Source organism: Vulpes lagopus, chromosome 6, assembly GCF_018345385.1.
Source record: "Vulpes lagopus strain Blue_001 chromosome 6, ASM1834538v1, whole genome shotgun sequence".
NCBI lineage: Eukaryota > Metazoa > Chordata > Mammalia > Carnivora > Canidae > Vulpes > Vulpes lagopus.
The window spans coordinates 129,475,782-129,492,299 of record NC_054829.1 but is presented as its reverse complement, the minus strand read 5'-3'; positions in this window follow the sequence as shown (position 1 = coordinate 129,492,299).

Sequence of the window (16,518 nt, the reverse complement as noted above, 5' to 3'; positions counted from 1 at the left end):
CACCGATGAGCAGGGAACCCCATGTGGAACTTGATCCCAGGACCCCAAGATCATGACCTGAGTTGAAGGCCGATGTTTAACCAACTGAGTCCCCCAGGTGCTCCTGTAAACTTACTTTTTTTCCTAAAAAATCTCTTTATCTTTGAAGGGCCTGGGATGCTTTAAAGCTATAACACTACTTTCTAGGTGCTAACTATGAGTTTATAAGTAACAATTAATTTAATTTTCCTAACAAGGCACAAAGTTACTTCTATTCTCATCTTCATTTTACACATGGCACAGAAAGGGGAAGGTTAAGGAGTAGCAAGGGGCAAAGTCAAAGTTAGGCTTCCGGCTCCGCTCCCGTGCCTGTCCCCTTATCACCAACCACTCTTTGATCAAGTGGTTTATTCTAAAACGCATTATGATGAATGATTTTGCACCTTCTTCGTTTGCTCCAGAGCAAATTTAAGACCAAGTGCTACTCTAAGAAATTGTTTGAATCTCAAAAGGAGTCGGCAAGTTTTTGGAGTTCATTTCCAGGTCCTGGTGTATGATAAGTTTCTTTATAACGAGTTCTTTAATACATTTCACTTTATTTAGGTGATGGCTACAGGGAAATATTATGACCCTGTTTCCAAGACTGATCTTTCTATTTAGCTTCATAAATTGCTTGATGTCAGCAGGACATAAATACAATCTGTAGGCTCTGTGAAAGCCGATATCCTGAATAAATTTCCAACAGGCTTTTAGAAAATAATGAACTACAGAATTGACTTTTCTTTGGTATTTGTAGACAAGTACTGAAGGCAATGGCCCTACCAACTCAGAGATAAATAACCCCAGAAAGTCTTTCAACACCACTCCAGGGCCTAGTAGGAAAGCTCAGCCTTCTGGGAGAGTCTCACTGATTAGGTTACCAGTAAGCCTAGTAAGAGGCTTAGCAACAACACCCTCGTTTCCGCTGGTGTTCTTCACTCCGCAGTGACTCTCCTGAACCGTCCCCATACTCCTCAAGCCATTATTAGCTACCTCATCATCAGCCAGTAACATCTTCTACGTCACCCCATACTGAGGGTGACCTCATTCCATTTCCTGCCTCTGTCACCAAGCTTTTTTCATAAAATCGACTTAGCGCCTTCTCTGCTTATAGGGAAGTTTCAAAGTGGCTGAACCTGCATGTGCTAAAGATTTCATTCCTTTCTGCTCAAATACCCCCCTTGCCTATTTTTATTTCATTGCTTTCCTTTTCATTGATTCCTTCCTCTTAGAATATAGTTGTACATCTCTTACCCCAAAACACAAACTCCTCACTTGATCCCATAGTCTCCTCTGCCTGTGTCTGTTATCTTTCCACTTCCGCTCTGGAAAGTCTGTCCACATTTTCTGTCATGCCTCCCTCTCTCTCCATTGAATTTTGATTTCACTACTGTCTGGATTTTTCTCCTGAAATCATCCGTGAAGCAACTTACCCAGAGTTGCTTCATTTTTGCAGATTTTCATACGTGAGAATTTCACTTTCTGGATTCCCTACTCTTCCGTTTTGTCTTACTATCAAAACTTTTCTTTCAACTCAGGATGAGTTTGAGATTTCCTTCCCAAGGCTTCTGAGACATCTCTCTCTAGAGAGCAGAGCTCAATCAATCTGCCCAAACCAAACACACCAGACCGATCCACTCAGGTCTTTCATCTCAGCTAATAGCATAACAATTTCTTCATCTACCAAGCTAGAGACCTGGGATTCATCTTTAATTCTTTCTTCTCTCTAATCATTAAATCCAATCACACTAAAAAAATTTGCTATTCTAAACACTCTCCCTTTTTTCCCCCTCTCCCTTTATAGCATCATAGGTCTCCTGGATTAAAATAATAGATTTTTGTAGTTGATTAGTGACCAAAGTTCATGTCTACCTGGATCCTTAGAATAGGACTATGTTATTAGTTAAGGATCTCAAGACGAACTCATCCTGGATGTAGGGTAAGCCATAAATCCAATGACTGGTTTCCTTGGACACAAGAGAAGAGTCCACAGAGACACATGGAAGGTCCTCTGAAAACAGGCAGAGTTCAGAGTTCTACTTTATAAGCCCAGGAATGCCTGGGGCCACCAGAAGCTGGAAGAGGTAAGGAAAAATTTTCCTCTAGGGCTTTCCGAGGGTGCATGGTCCTCCTGACACCCTGATTTCTGACTTTCAGTCCCCAGGAATGTCAGAAGAATAAATTTCTGTGCTTTTGAGCCACTCAGCCCATGTTACGTTGTAAGAGCAGCCCTAGGAATCCAATACATTTCCCAAGTGGCCTCTGGAACTTCTTCTAATATCAGGATTCTTCATGGAATGCTTTGATAATCACTTGGAAGCTATAGAACTTCTCCCAGAAAAGATGCCACAAGCATACATCTCAAAGTTTCACATATAATTTTACAAGTTTCCAGAACCTCCAAGGTCTGTCTAAGGAACTCGTAGTATTCATGAAGCCAATTAGGAACGACTTCCCTCCAGATGGTATCCTGAGTTAATTTACTACATTACAATTCTGATTAGGTCATCTTCTGATTGAAAACATCAACATCCTTCCCGAACTACAAGACTCTATACAATGTGACTTCATTCTTATATACTACAGCTCCCCTGCTGAAACATCTTTTGTTCTTATCCCGCCATATGAACGTTTTGGGAGCATACCACGCTTCTGTGCCTTTGCACACATTCTGTGCATTGCCTGGACCTCCTTATTTTCACCTACACCCAGCCATCTAATACATTTCTAGTTATTCTTCAGGTTTTATATCAATCATCTCATTGTGAATCAAATGACCTCACCTCACTTGGCAGAATATTATTACATTTCTTTTACGGAGTGATTCAAGTTCTTAACTTGAATTAACTGTGACACATTTGTGAAATACAAGGTGCTTTACCTTGAGTGTAAAAAAAATGTTAATGATTATATTATATAGTCTTGTGTTTAAATTTCTATATTCATCCATTTAGTTTCTGATTTCTTAAAGAAATGAATTCGTTATGACTATATAATATATATTAGGGTACTAAACATATCATAGAATTCAAATTATAGGCTTTTATTCCAATTGGTATAGATTGGAATGTCAAAATTATAAGTTGTTGGAGTTTTTTTTCCCTTTGAGCAAATGTTTAAACTTTGTACCTCAATTTTCTTCTCTGTAAACTGGTTAAAAAGAAAAACATGCTTAACTCATAGGATTGTTGTGAGCATTAAAGAGAAATTTAAAAATTTAGGACAGCATCAGATATGTCATAGGAATTAACTTCTTTATTAGTTACAAATTCATAATGCCTATCAGGTTATACATTTATAAAATCATAAGACTGTCTCTTAGTTTATAGGTAATACCTCTAACCTTCCTTTTCCTCATAGTTTATCTGTTGAAGAAGCTGGATGTTATTGATTGCATGCTCAATCTACATGGTCCCTTTTCTCTGAACTTTTTGCAAAATGACTGCTAGATCCAGAAATTTGGATCCCTTTGGGATGATCACACATGATGTTTGGCAAAATCTATAGAAAGCATATACTTTCTGGTTGTTTCTCTTTTTCTGTTGTTAGTACCCATTGATGCTAATGCCTATGTCTATTAATTTATGAAAGGTTGTAAAATGATGGTATTCTCACTCTATCACTTCTTTTTTTCTGTTCATTTCTGGGATGCTCTTATAAAGAGATATTTCCCAACATCATTTATTTGGTCATCCAGGGGCATAGTTCATATGGGAAAAGCAGTATAAATATTTGACTCTTTCACTTCATGAATCAGTTCCTTTCATCCTCTAAAGTTGACCAGCTCTTTATGATGGGTTAAGTGCCTTGTGATAGTTATCATCATGGAGGCTCAGATTGTCTCATTTTCAGCCAGGGAAGCTTCTTAAAACTGACTTGAAGTCCTTTAGGTATAGCCCTGGTATGCTTTGCTATCTGGTGTGTTAAGATGTGGTTCACATGGAGCATGCCCTGACCCAGAACTGGAATTAGTCATATTTTGGGAAAACTTTTATTTTTTTTGAGAAATGCTATTTCTGGACATTTGAACTAGATGCTAATGATATTTATTGTCACTGCACTGGTCAATGTTTCCAGGTCTTTTAGTGGACCAAGCACAGAAAAAAATATATTTGATATAATATGTAACATAATAATAAAATATATATGTAAAGAAAAAATACATGTGCAAAGACTAAATACTTTGTGAGATCTTACTGATATTTCTAATTCAAAATCAAAACTAAGGAGTCTTTTTTCACGTCTTCCTAATGACATCTGTGTGTGTCTTTCCTTCCTTATCAATAACTCTGGCTCTCAAAGACACGAATAAAAGCTTGCTTGTTTAATTCCCATATTACATATTATCATAGTAGCAGAATGATAATAATGATAATAGTAATAATACCACTAATATGATTATGAGAAATTAAAAACTTTTTGCATATACTCTCTCCATTCTTTCCTCACTTTTTAGTACTTGTACTATCTCTACATTATGAAGGTGTATAACCACTGTTTACTAATTTACTATATTCACTCCTTTGTAAGCCTCATTTACTTTTCATTCTAGAGCTCTACACCAGTTCCTACGTTGATGCTTCTCCAGTCATTCTGGTGATCTGAAGTACGTTTTAAGTCAACTTCTGAAAATGTTTATGAGCCACTATATTCCCCATCTCCATTGTTAGTAGTTCTGTGTCCCTCATACTTGAAAGTCAGCTTTGCTGGATATAAAATTTTTGACTCAACCTTTCTTCTTTGATTTTCTTTACCATGTTTCTCACTTTCTTCTGGGATAAATCATTATTGTTTAAAACAAGTCTGATGAATAACTGTGGAGTTTTTTTGATGCCTAAAGGATTTTTTTCTTTTTCTGAAAGATCAATTATTTTATTAAAAGATCTTGTTGTTGGCACTCAGTATGCTCCATCAACAAGTAAATTCAAATACTTTATTTCAAAACAAGTTTTCATTTCTGTAAAATTTATTTGAATTATTGCTTTAGCAATTGCCTGTTCTCTTGTTTTGGTGTTATGTTCAGGGAGTCCTATCCTTGTGTTGACTAGCTTTTATTATCACTCTCATAAGACCATCTGATTTTTATATTATGATGAGTTTTTTGAGTGTATCTTTAAAGTATGCTTTCATTGTCTTTAGATAACTTACTATTGTCTTTTTTCATATTGTAATTTTGCATGGGATTTGATCCAATAATTTTCTCTTATTCATTTTCATGTGAAATTTGTTTTCTTAGACTCTTAAAATTAGATAACATTCTAACTTCATAGAGCTTCTGTTTTTCTTTTTTTTTCTTTCTATCCCCCACTACCTTTTTTGGTAATGGCATAATAATATATAGTAGCTTTTTTTTTTTTTATAGTAGCTTTTTTCCTGGCTCTGCTCCCTTCCAACACATTGCAAAAATCTTCTTTTTATTTTATTTCTGATATTCCTGACTTGTTCAATTTTGATTTCAATCACAGAATTCTCTCATACATATAAGAAAGCCTTGATAGGTACATTTTTTAAAGATTTTATTTATTTATCCACAAGAGACACAGAAAGAGAGGCAGAGACATAGGCAGAGGGAGGAGAAGCAGGCTCCATGCAGGTAGCACAAAATTAAAGAAATGTATGAGCTTGAATGACTTTCACAATCTTGTGATGTGGGACTTTGTTGACTCATCTGAGATTTTGATGCTCATGGGAGTATCTTGTCATCTAATTTTGTTTAAATGTTGCCTATATGATTTGGATTTTGCTATTTAGTTGTTTTGTCTCTTTTATACCAGTTATTAGTTTCCTATTGTTGCTATAATATATTACAGCAGACTTGGTGGCTTCAAACAGCAAAATTTCTTATCTTCAATTTTTGGGGGTCAGAAGTCCAAAATCAGTTTCCCTGGGCTAAATAGGAGGTATCAGCAAGGCTATGTTCCTTGTGGGGGCTCTAGGGTTGAATTTCCTTTCCTTTCCCAACTGCCAGAGGCTGCCTGCAGTCACTGGCACCCGGTCCTTTCTTTCTTCAAAGCCAATACTGTAGCATCTTCATATCTCATATCTCTAACTCTGATGCTCTTATCTACCTTTGCAATTACGTTGGGCCCACTGGATAATCTCTCATTTTAGCACTCTTAATTTAATCACATCTACAAAATCCCTTTTGCTATATAAGGCAAAATTTCACAGGTTCTGGGATTGGGATATCTTTGAGAGAGCCATGATTATGCTGTCTACCATGTTGGTTAGTCAGCGAGATTAAAAAGAATTCTGCTACCATCTTCCCCACATCTTCCCCTAAACTATCATATTTTTCTAACCACAACTAAATACTGATGTAAGCCAAAATTTTGAAAGAAGGTTAATTTGGAATATTACAATTCTATCATGCCTCCCCTTCAGCAAAAAATTTTACCTGGCTTAATATTTGCTATTTTATTTTATCATATATATTATGCCAGAAAATATATTAAACAAGAATAAGAGAAAGAGATATTAGATACTGTTGTTGGAGTGTGTGTGGAGGGGTTTGTCTTTAAAATCCTTGCCTATAACATGGCAAGGTGCTTTGTAATAAATAGATATGGTTAAATAAAGGAAGAGTGGCTAACGTTTACAAATCACTAAATCATAGCAATAAAAATAATTATTTCATCTACATATGTGTTATGGACAAGTGGCAATGGAAAAGTTATGCCTCTTCTGTCTGGTATGAATTAAAGCTCTTCTAAAGGAATGTGAAAGTCATTCAAGCTTGCACATTCTTTAATTTCTTTTATTAAGGCCTGCACAAAGTCATCATAGCTAGAAGGCAATACATAGGCTTCCAGAAACTACAAAGTGGAACAGCTGGTTTCAATTACCCTACAATCACACTGCAGTATGACCATATGTACAAAGGTTCAGCTCTCTGTTTAAGAAAAATGAATTAAAAAATTAATTCCTCATAAGAATTTGAGAAATTTTGTGGTCTATGCATACATTTGTTTGTCCTAACTTTTAACCTTCTAGTTATGGTCAAGTGTATGATAAAACAGTTCAAATTAGAGACTAAGTGGCAGAACAGAAATCTTTTTAACTTTAAAATAACATACAATAAAACCATTTTTTAAAAGTTCATTTCCTGGAACAAAACATGTTTCAAGAAACACGCAGTCTGAAATAACCATTTAATGATTAAATCAAGCAACCTTTCATTAGTCATATAGGCAGATAGGTAACTTTTATATCAGCTGAGTAGACTAATGAGTTCTGTCATTTCTGACTCCAGTGACCTTTATCAAATCACAGGTTGTCTATTAAATATATCACACTGAACTAAAGACAACAAATACACATGCTGAATTGACCTTCTTAATAGCCATCTGAGGTTGAAATTCATGTTTTCACATTCTTTACCTGAAGTTTAAAGTAGACTTATAATAATAAAGTTGTCTTAATGAATTTGAATTTTTAGCCTATTGGAACCAGTATGGTTAAGTCATTTACATTATCTACAGTAATCCATGAAATGTAGCTAACACTGTTAAGGAGGCATTTACTAACATTGAAATTTATCTAACAGTTATTTAATTGAATATGCCTTATCTTTTTTCTTTTTAAGATTTTTTTTAGATTCATTTATTTATTTGAGAGAGAGAGAGAGCTCCCATGAGTTGGGGGAAGGATAGAGGGAGAGGAGAGAGAATCTCAAGCAGACTCGCCCCTGAGCTGGGAGACTAACTCGAGGCTCAATCCCATGACAATAAGATCATAACCTGAATTGAAATGAACAGTCAGAAGCTTAACTGACTGAGACACCCAGGTGCCCCGAATATGCCTTATCTTTTAAAAGTGAAAATAGAGCAACTTGATCAGTTTAGGAATATGCATTAACTTTTCAAGTTAGTGATAAAACAATAAAAAATGCACTTTCTGACTAACTAAATGACATTATGGATAAATAAAAGAGAACTTATATGTTGTGTTAGAAATAGAATATCTACCAAATTTTAAAAAATGTGAATTAAAACAATGTTTATATAAGTTAAAATCCCAGAATCCTCCTGTCTTATAAGTATTTACTATTGAAATAATGTCTTTATCTGGAAAAAAGTATTTGAGTAGGTGTTCAGAGGCATACATTTGTAGTGCAATTATATTTTATAGAAATAGTGGTAGATGGATACAGTTTAAAGTGTCCCTAGTGTTAATTATCATTTATTAGTTTGCATAGTCTGGAAATGGAGAAATGTAATAAGGCCTTGTTTCCAGACATATTTTAGTTACTATTAATTTGGCGGCCAGGAAGTGAAAATAAATTACTGGAAGGCAAATGGACTCCCAATTGTGTAGTTTGAACTTTTTCCATTTGCATAGTTTCGATCAACATAATGGAACATATTAATATGGTTACTTTTGTATAAAGCTTGTTAAGCTGGATGAAGAATGTTTATCAAAGTCCCACTATTTCATTAGAACATCTCACCAACCTTTACAATTGACAGAATAGAAAATTATTTGTTCTAAGTGGTACTAAATTGTTCTAGGAATTCTATGTAAAAGGGTTTCAACTACCCAGTTGTCCCATGTTCTGACCTTCTAATGGGACATACTTTAATGTTTTTAATATCAAGAGTACTCATTCATTAAGAAGTATCAGACATGATGCCATTCACAAGGACTTTTTTTTTTTTTACATTTCTCTGATACAGTCAACAGTTGTTTAGTTTGCATAAATAAAGGGAAATCTTCCCTAATATGTATTTAGCATTGCAGGTTATTAAAAATCATTTAACCTCCTAGAACTTTTAGCTGTTCCAAACCCAAATAGTAGCTAGGATTCCTCCAACTATATGATTCTATGATCTGTAAAACTCAGCAGGAGTCTGAACATTGAAAAGGCCCTTCAATCATCTACTGAAGCTTTCATCATGCAACAGAGGTGTGAACATTAATGATATATTTAAAATTCACTGTCAGAATATTTGAGGTTGATAGAAAAGCACCTAATATTTCATATTGGTATATTTCAGTAATAGATGATGACTAACTTCATCTAATGTGCCAAGCACAATATTTAATATTCTCCTGGGAAGATTATTTCAAATTATAAATCAAAAAGCAAATAAACAACAGTGCTTCACTTGAAAATCATAAATAACTGTCAAATATCAATGAATGGTTTCTTATACAGATGTCAAATACTGATAGATGGGGTGACTTGCACATTTGTTATTACTATTTTCAAATCTGTTCATGCTTAGAAGTCTTTCAATGTGATCAATAAGCATCTTAATAGGGTAGCCAAGATTATCAGAAAAGATACGGTTTTTCTTTTTTATTGATCACTATTCTCTTCTACATCTCTTATTTTAAAGTTTCCTATTGCTTGTCTGTAATGTATTTTAAACAGAGATTGAACTACTTAAAGGGGGAAGCTATAACTTTTAGCCATAGCTATATGTCTAGGATGCAGGGAGAAAGAAGTTGCCTGAATCTTGTCCTTCCTGAACATTAGGCAAGGCCCCATTCACTGTGATGAGGATAGAACGTTTGCTGGGGCGCCTGGGTGGCTCAGTCAGGTAAGCATCTGCCTTTGGATCAGGTCATGATCACAGGTTCCTGGAATCAAGCCCTGATCAGCAGGGAACCTGCTTCCCTCTACCTCTGCTGCTCCCCCTGCTTGTGCTCTCTCTGTATCAAATAAATAAAACAAAATCTTTAAGAAAAAAAATAAAAGAACATCTTTAGCCTCTCCACAACTCTGTGCTGCCATTGCATTTCACTACGAAATGGAGGTTATTTATGCTTTTTTTTTTTTTTTTTTGAGAGAGAGAGAGAGTACATGAGAGGTCAGAGGGAAGGAAAAGGGAGAGAGAGGGAGAATCTGAATATTAAGCAGGTTCAATGCCTAGCATGGATCCCCGCGTAGAGCTCTATTTCACAACTCTGAGATCATGACCTGAGCTGAAACCAAGAGTCAGATGCTTAACCCACTGAGTCACACAGGCTCCCTATGTTTACATTCTGAAAAAAAAAATACTATCTTTGGTAAAAAAAAAAAAAAAATTTCCACATTAGAATTATTGACTTGCCCGATATATTGCTGTTCTTCATCACTTTGGTCTAGTTAATTTTCATCTTGTTATGATTGAACAAATAGTTGTTTGAGTGATCTTTCCCCTTTTCTCTCATCCAATAGAGGAGAAATGAATGCCTGGCACATCTTCTAAATGTACAGTTATAGAAATTATTATGACATCACAAAACTAAATAATGTTAATAATGAAATATAAATAAAGGTGATTAAAGATGCAAAGGATCACATGGTTGGCAGCACATGAAAAAGTTCATGTTATTGTCAGGATTAAAGAGAGTCTCTATTTTGAAAGTATCTTTACCCAATTAACACTTGAATTCTCCTTATCTTCTCCATATACAAAAAATAAAAATTATTAGTTCAATGTATCCCTTAGGAAAATTAGGAAATTTTTCAATATATAATTTTCATAGCATTGATGGTACAGGTAAAAGATCAACAGTAGCAAAGGAAAAGTAGCATTATTATAAAAACTGTAAGATTTCATATAAAACTCATGGAGGAGGAATTCTTTCTGTGTGTGTGTATTTCTGAAAATTATTTAAAAACGAACCACAGAGAACAGCATGAAGCAGAAATGCAGAAAGCTATGAAACATTCATACCTCCTCTCCAATATCAGAGAGCAAATGCATATTAATGATATTTATCCACGTTCCTTAAAATCTTAGTTTCATCTAAGTCACCACAACCTGTTTTGGGTGCACACTAGTGAACTGGACCATTATTCAGGTGAATAAATTCCCTACTTGAGACTGGTTGGATTAGGATAGTGGTGGAAACTTAGCTAGCCAACCTTCACTGTAAAATTCTGAGTTAGCACTGGTAGTCAGTGAGCCTTCTTATAAAGTTGCAAGGACAGTTTGGTGCTCAAGTAAATGTCCATGAGGATTTTTTCTAGTCTTCCTCTGAAAGCAGGTGTTTGAATCTATTCTGTGATGTATTCACAGTCCTATTTTCCTTTCCATGTTGGGAAACACACTATTATCTGCAGGCCAGGTATTGGAGCAAAGGGGCCTTTGGAGTCACCTGAAAGAATCATGTGTACTGAGAAAAAATGTGGAAGGTCGAGAATGGAAATGAAGAACATTGGAATAGACTCTCAGATTACTAGTATTAATAGCACCCTGTATAGGAAAATTGAATGTGATATTATTAAATTCCTAAAACAGTTGCTTTTTGTAGCTTTTGGTCTCTATGAAGTATTTGGGAGTAGAATTAATAGTTATGTTTGAACATTTCCCTTGTTCAAAAAACTTCATTCTAGGAAATTTCTTTCCCCAGGCCAATTCCAAAAAAAAAAAAAAAAAAAAAAAATCTACACCAGGGAAGCTTTTATTTTTTTTTTTATTTTTATTTTTTTCCAGGGAAGCTTTTAAAGGGATTTTCCTTTGAATAAAAATTTCATGAATAGGAACTAACTTGCTCTTGAGCCAATCCCAGGATGAATTGTTACTTTTCAATATATGAAAATATGCTTTAACTCAATTCAGGGTTTTCAGGGTTGGGATTGGGAAGTCTAGTCTCAGCTACTGTCCTGCAGGTCTAGAGTTATCTTAATAATGAGGCTAATTCTAAGGAAAAAAAAAAAAAAAGAGAAAACAGGGTAACTCTGCTTCTAATAGAGTCTAGGAGCAGAATTAAAGGCACTTTGACTGGTTTAAGTATAGCAAATGACGTGATACTAGATATTAGATATTCAACACTAGAGTTTTCCTCTATTACCAATCCATGATCCTGTCTTTTAAACTCAAAGGAAGTAAGACAGGTATATCACAGGTACAATTTCACACCTGTTAATTTGAAGAAAGTGTCTTTTCTGCTCATTCTAGTGAAACAATATTGAGATGGTAAAGTGCAAATGTGATCTGTTCAACATCTGTGCTTTAGGATGCTTTAATTTTATAAATAGAGAAAGGATAATTCCTATCACCTGGGCTCGCCAGCTCAAGTAAAAAGTCTTGACACAGTAGTTAAGCAATGGCTCAAAACTATACATCTATGAGCGCCCTTGCATTTTCTCTTTTATATATTGCTGATTCTTTTTCTTCTTCCTTTCTCCCCTTACTCCTCCTCCTTTTAGTTCTCCCTTATCCTCTTTCTATACCTTTTCCTACTTTTTCTCCTTTTTATTGGATACCAGTGGAGAAATGGATATGAGGAGGACCACAGAGACAGTATAAGCTTTCCAGCTTCTTACAGTCCCAAGCATTCCTTGGCGATGGAAGCATAACTCCAATCCCTACCTCCACCTTTGCATGCTCTTCTTGTCTGTGTTACTGTGCCCGTGTGTGTGACTGTGTCCTTTTTCTTATAAAGGCACCAGGCATTGGATTTAGTACCCACTCTAAATCCAGGAAGATGTCGTCTTGAGATCCTCAACTTAAATATGCAAAGACATTATTTCCAAATAAGGTCACATTCACAGATACTTGGGGTTAGGACTTAGACGTATATTTCATTTTGTGGGTGTGGGTGTGGGCAGGAGAACACAATTCAATACAAAACAGAGAGTAATGGCAAATTCTTCTGTAACAAACATTCATAGATAAGGTTTGTATCTAAGTACTGTCTTATTGGTTACAGTTTTATTTTCTCCTGAAACAGTTCTAATATCTCAAATACCAGGAACTGCATTAAATAGAACCTACCAGAGAAGTGCACTTTGGGCTTACTTTACCTACAAGCTCAAGGAGAAAAAAAGTGGGTAGAGCAGGGAAACCAAAGCCAAATAAAAGAAAGATGGTGACTCTAAACAGAACCAAGGTAATTTTGTCAGACTTAATCCAATTCGATTCTAAGCTTCTGGGAGAGAATGTGTGCTTTTTATCTTTTTAACTCATTAATACATAGCCTGTTTATCTGTTTGGCTTTGAAGGTATTTGTCATGAGATATTGCTACTCACTGATGAAAGCAGTATGTCTACTAGCATATTAGTTTTGTATTGCTGCTGTAACAAATTACCACAAATTTAGTTACTCAAAACAATCCAGATCTATTATCTTATGGTTTCTATGGGTCATGCGTTCCTGTAGGCATGGGTGTTTCAGCTTCAGAAGTCAAGCGGGCTTGGCTAATTCCTCTGTTTAGTCTCACAAGCCAAAATCTTGGTGTCAACAAGATTGTGTTCCCTTCTGGAGGCTGTAGATCAGAGTCCATTTCCCAGCTCCTGAAGATTGTGGCAAAATCCAGTTCCACACAGTTGTAGGGACTGCATATCAGTGTGGCTTGTTCTCTGCTTCTAGAGGCTACCACATGTTCCTTGGTTTACGGCCTTCTTTGTCTTCAAATACTTCAATTGTGGGTAAGTCCTTCTCACGCTTCTATTCTCCTGCCTCTTCCGCCAATTTCTCTCACTGACTCTTCTGGTTTCCTCATTCAACTTTTTCTCTCCTTCAGGGTGGAAAGGAGGTAAAGGGTGGAAAGTGAGTCTGGAGGAGAAAAATGGAAAATAACTAGCATACAATACTATCAATCCTCTTCAAAAGACTGCTGTAGGGACAATTTTTAAAGCTACGTAATCACACAAAGGCACATATAATTCCATTGGGCCCAACAGATAGCCTAGGATAATCTCCTTAAAGCCAATTGATCAGCAAACTTAATTCCTTCCATGGGCCAAGTCCTTTTTTTCATGGAGGGTAACATATTCACAGATAAAACAGCAGGAGATGGAGATTGTAAGGACCAAAATCCTGCTCAGCACATGACTCTTATATTGTTGACTTAGGATAGAACATATGTTTTAGGAACCAGACGGGACGGGTAGGAGATGAGTTTGTTAACCCTCGTAGAAAATCGGGAAACTTAATCTGGTCTCTTCCATGTTTCTGCAACTAACAGAATAACAGAAGACCTAAAGGCAAAGCCATGGTTTCTTTTTCATGACTTATTTATTTATTTACTTATTTAGCGTCCAATTCAACATATGAATGAATCTCTTGAATTTCTTAAATTTTACTCCCTGGTGCATGACTGATGTTTTAGGCCTGCAAAAATTTTAATGTCACGTTACTAGCTAACCAGTACAATCCTAGAAATGCCTTACTGATGCTTTCAAGAATAGTCAATTGGAGCAACATGTCTTTTCATGCTCCCACCAAATTGAGTTAGTTACAACATTACCTGTATAAATAAAACTAATGATCTGCCTTATGTAAGATGGAGATTGATTCAACTTTGAGAAAGGGTTGTCAAAAATTAATATGTAAGCTTTATAACAATCAGTATTAAGCTAATGTTCTTGAGAGTGTCCTTTTTTTGTACTGGCTTTTTATTAAGGCATTAAATTGTTTTATATTCTTTGCAAGGATTTTAATGACCACATAAATCTCTCCAATAATGTAATATTATTTTCTCACCAGTTCCTTATTCTTATGCATTTTTAGTTGCTTTTTTGTTTGTTTGTTTGCTGTAATTTTAAAATGAAGGCTATACTAAATATCATTTTCAAGCATTGAGTTTTTCTTCTCTCTTTTAATATTTTTTATTCTTTGCTTATGATACATTTTAAGACAAGAGATTACTTACTCCAAGTGGAATGAGAGAGACTTTCCAGTTATTTTCCAAAAAAGAAATCAATCAATATTTTCACTAGTGATGTAGGAGAATATCAATGTCACTCTATCTTAATATACCATTGTAAGTTTTTGAAGTTTTGTCACTTTTGAAAAAAAAAGTGTCTTTATTTATATATGGTACACTTTATATAGGTTCTTGCTTTTTAGCCTTGTTTTCATGAACTTCCTTTTTCTTCTTTTAATCACAACTCTTAGAGACAAGAGTAGATGGTTTCCAAAAAAAAAAAAAAAAAAAGAGTGGATGGTTTCCTTGGGGAATTTTATATAAATATCTGACCTAGACTAAAAATAGTTATGCATCCCAAAGGAAGTTGGTCAATTCAGGCTTTAGAAATGACTAAATTAAACAATGTTTGTCACAGCCTGAATTTTTAAAGAGCTATATTTATATATATGAAAAAAAAGATGTGCTTGATTTCTTTAAAACTTCATTTACACAATAATATTGGAATGAATGAAATGATGTCTTTAAAAAGTTCTTTATTTATATGATGAGAATGATCACAGAGAAGTATGCTATTATTATTTTGTTTTAAATTTAGTCAAAATGAAATTACTACCTAAGAATTTGTTCCTCTGCTCAATTTAAACCTAATAAGCCTGACTTCTTTTTCATTTGTTTATTTTCCTCTCAAAATCATAAAATACCTAAAGAATAATTTTCTAATAAAATGGGCAAAAATAAAAATATTGCTTTCTTCATTAATTTATACGTGCATCAAATATTTTTTCTACATGTAAACTATAAATAGAAGTTGATTTATTAACAACTGTAGAATATTAAATAAATATTTTTGGAGTATATTAAATATCATTGTCAGTATACTCATCATTTGTTTCTGTAAACTCAAGCGTGGATGGTTCTCCTGGATTTTTTTTAACTTTTTTTTTTTTTTTTGCTTTAGAATGATTTTATATTTATAGAAAAGTTTCAAAAGTAACACAGAGAGTTATACTGAACATCCAACTTCCCTTGTTAACAATTTACACTAATATGCTATATTTATAACAACTAATAAATCAAAATTGATAAAAGTCCATTTTTATTTACATTTATTTAGTTTTTACCTAGTGTCCTTGTTCTACAGTCTTATCCAGAACAGCACTATAGTCACCAGTCTCTTTGCACTCCACTTGACTGAGATGGTTTCTCGGTTTTTCTTGTTTTTATAACCTTGATGTTTTTGGGAAACATCAGTCAAGTGACTGGTAAAATGTTCATCAGTTGGAATTTGTCTGATCTTTTCTTCTAATGATGAGACTAGGGTTATAGGTTTTGGGGTGGAAGATCACATTTTCATCACATCATAGCTAGACTATATACTATAATATGATTTATCACTATTGATGTTAATCTTCATCACTGACCATAGAATGTTTGCCAGTTTTCTTCCTTGAGAAGTTATTCTTTTGTTCTCATTTCCATACTATTCTCATTAAAAGGAAGTCATTATGTGCAGCCCACACTTAAGAGGTAGTCATTAAGGCTTTACCTCCTTGAGGGCCAAGTATCTACATAAATTATCTGGGATTTTCCTTCAAGGGAGATTTGTCTCTTTTTCCCCATTTATTTATTTATTCAATTATTTCTTGGTATTACTATAGATTTATGCATATTTATTTTGTACTTGGGCTGTAATTCGGTACAGCTTTGTTTATTTTTTGGCTTAAATTGTTCTCTGGCCATTGAGAAGTCTTTCCTTTGGCTCCTGTGTACCTTCGACATATGCCCAGCATTGTGAGATGAAGAGTTTATGTTTGTTTGTTGTTTTTTGTCATTTGAGCACTTTTTGCTTTTTGGGCGCCGAGATATTCCAGGTCATCTTGTATATTCTCTGCCCTACCCCTAGACTCAGT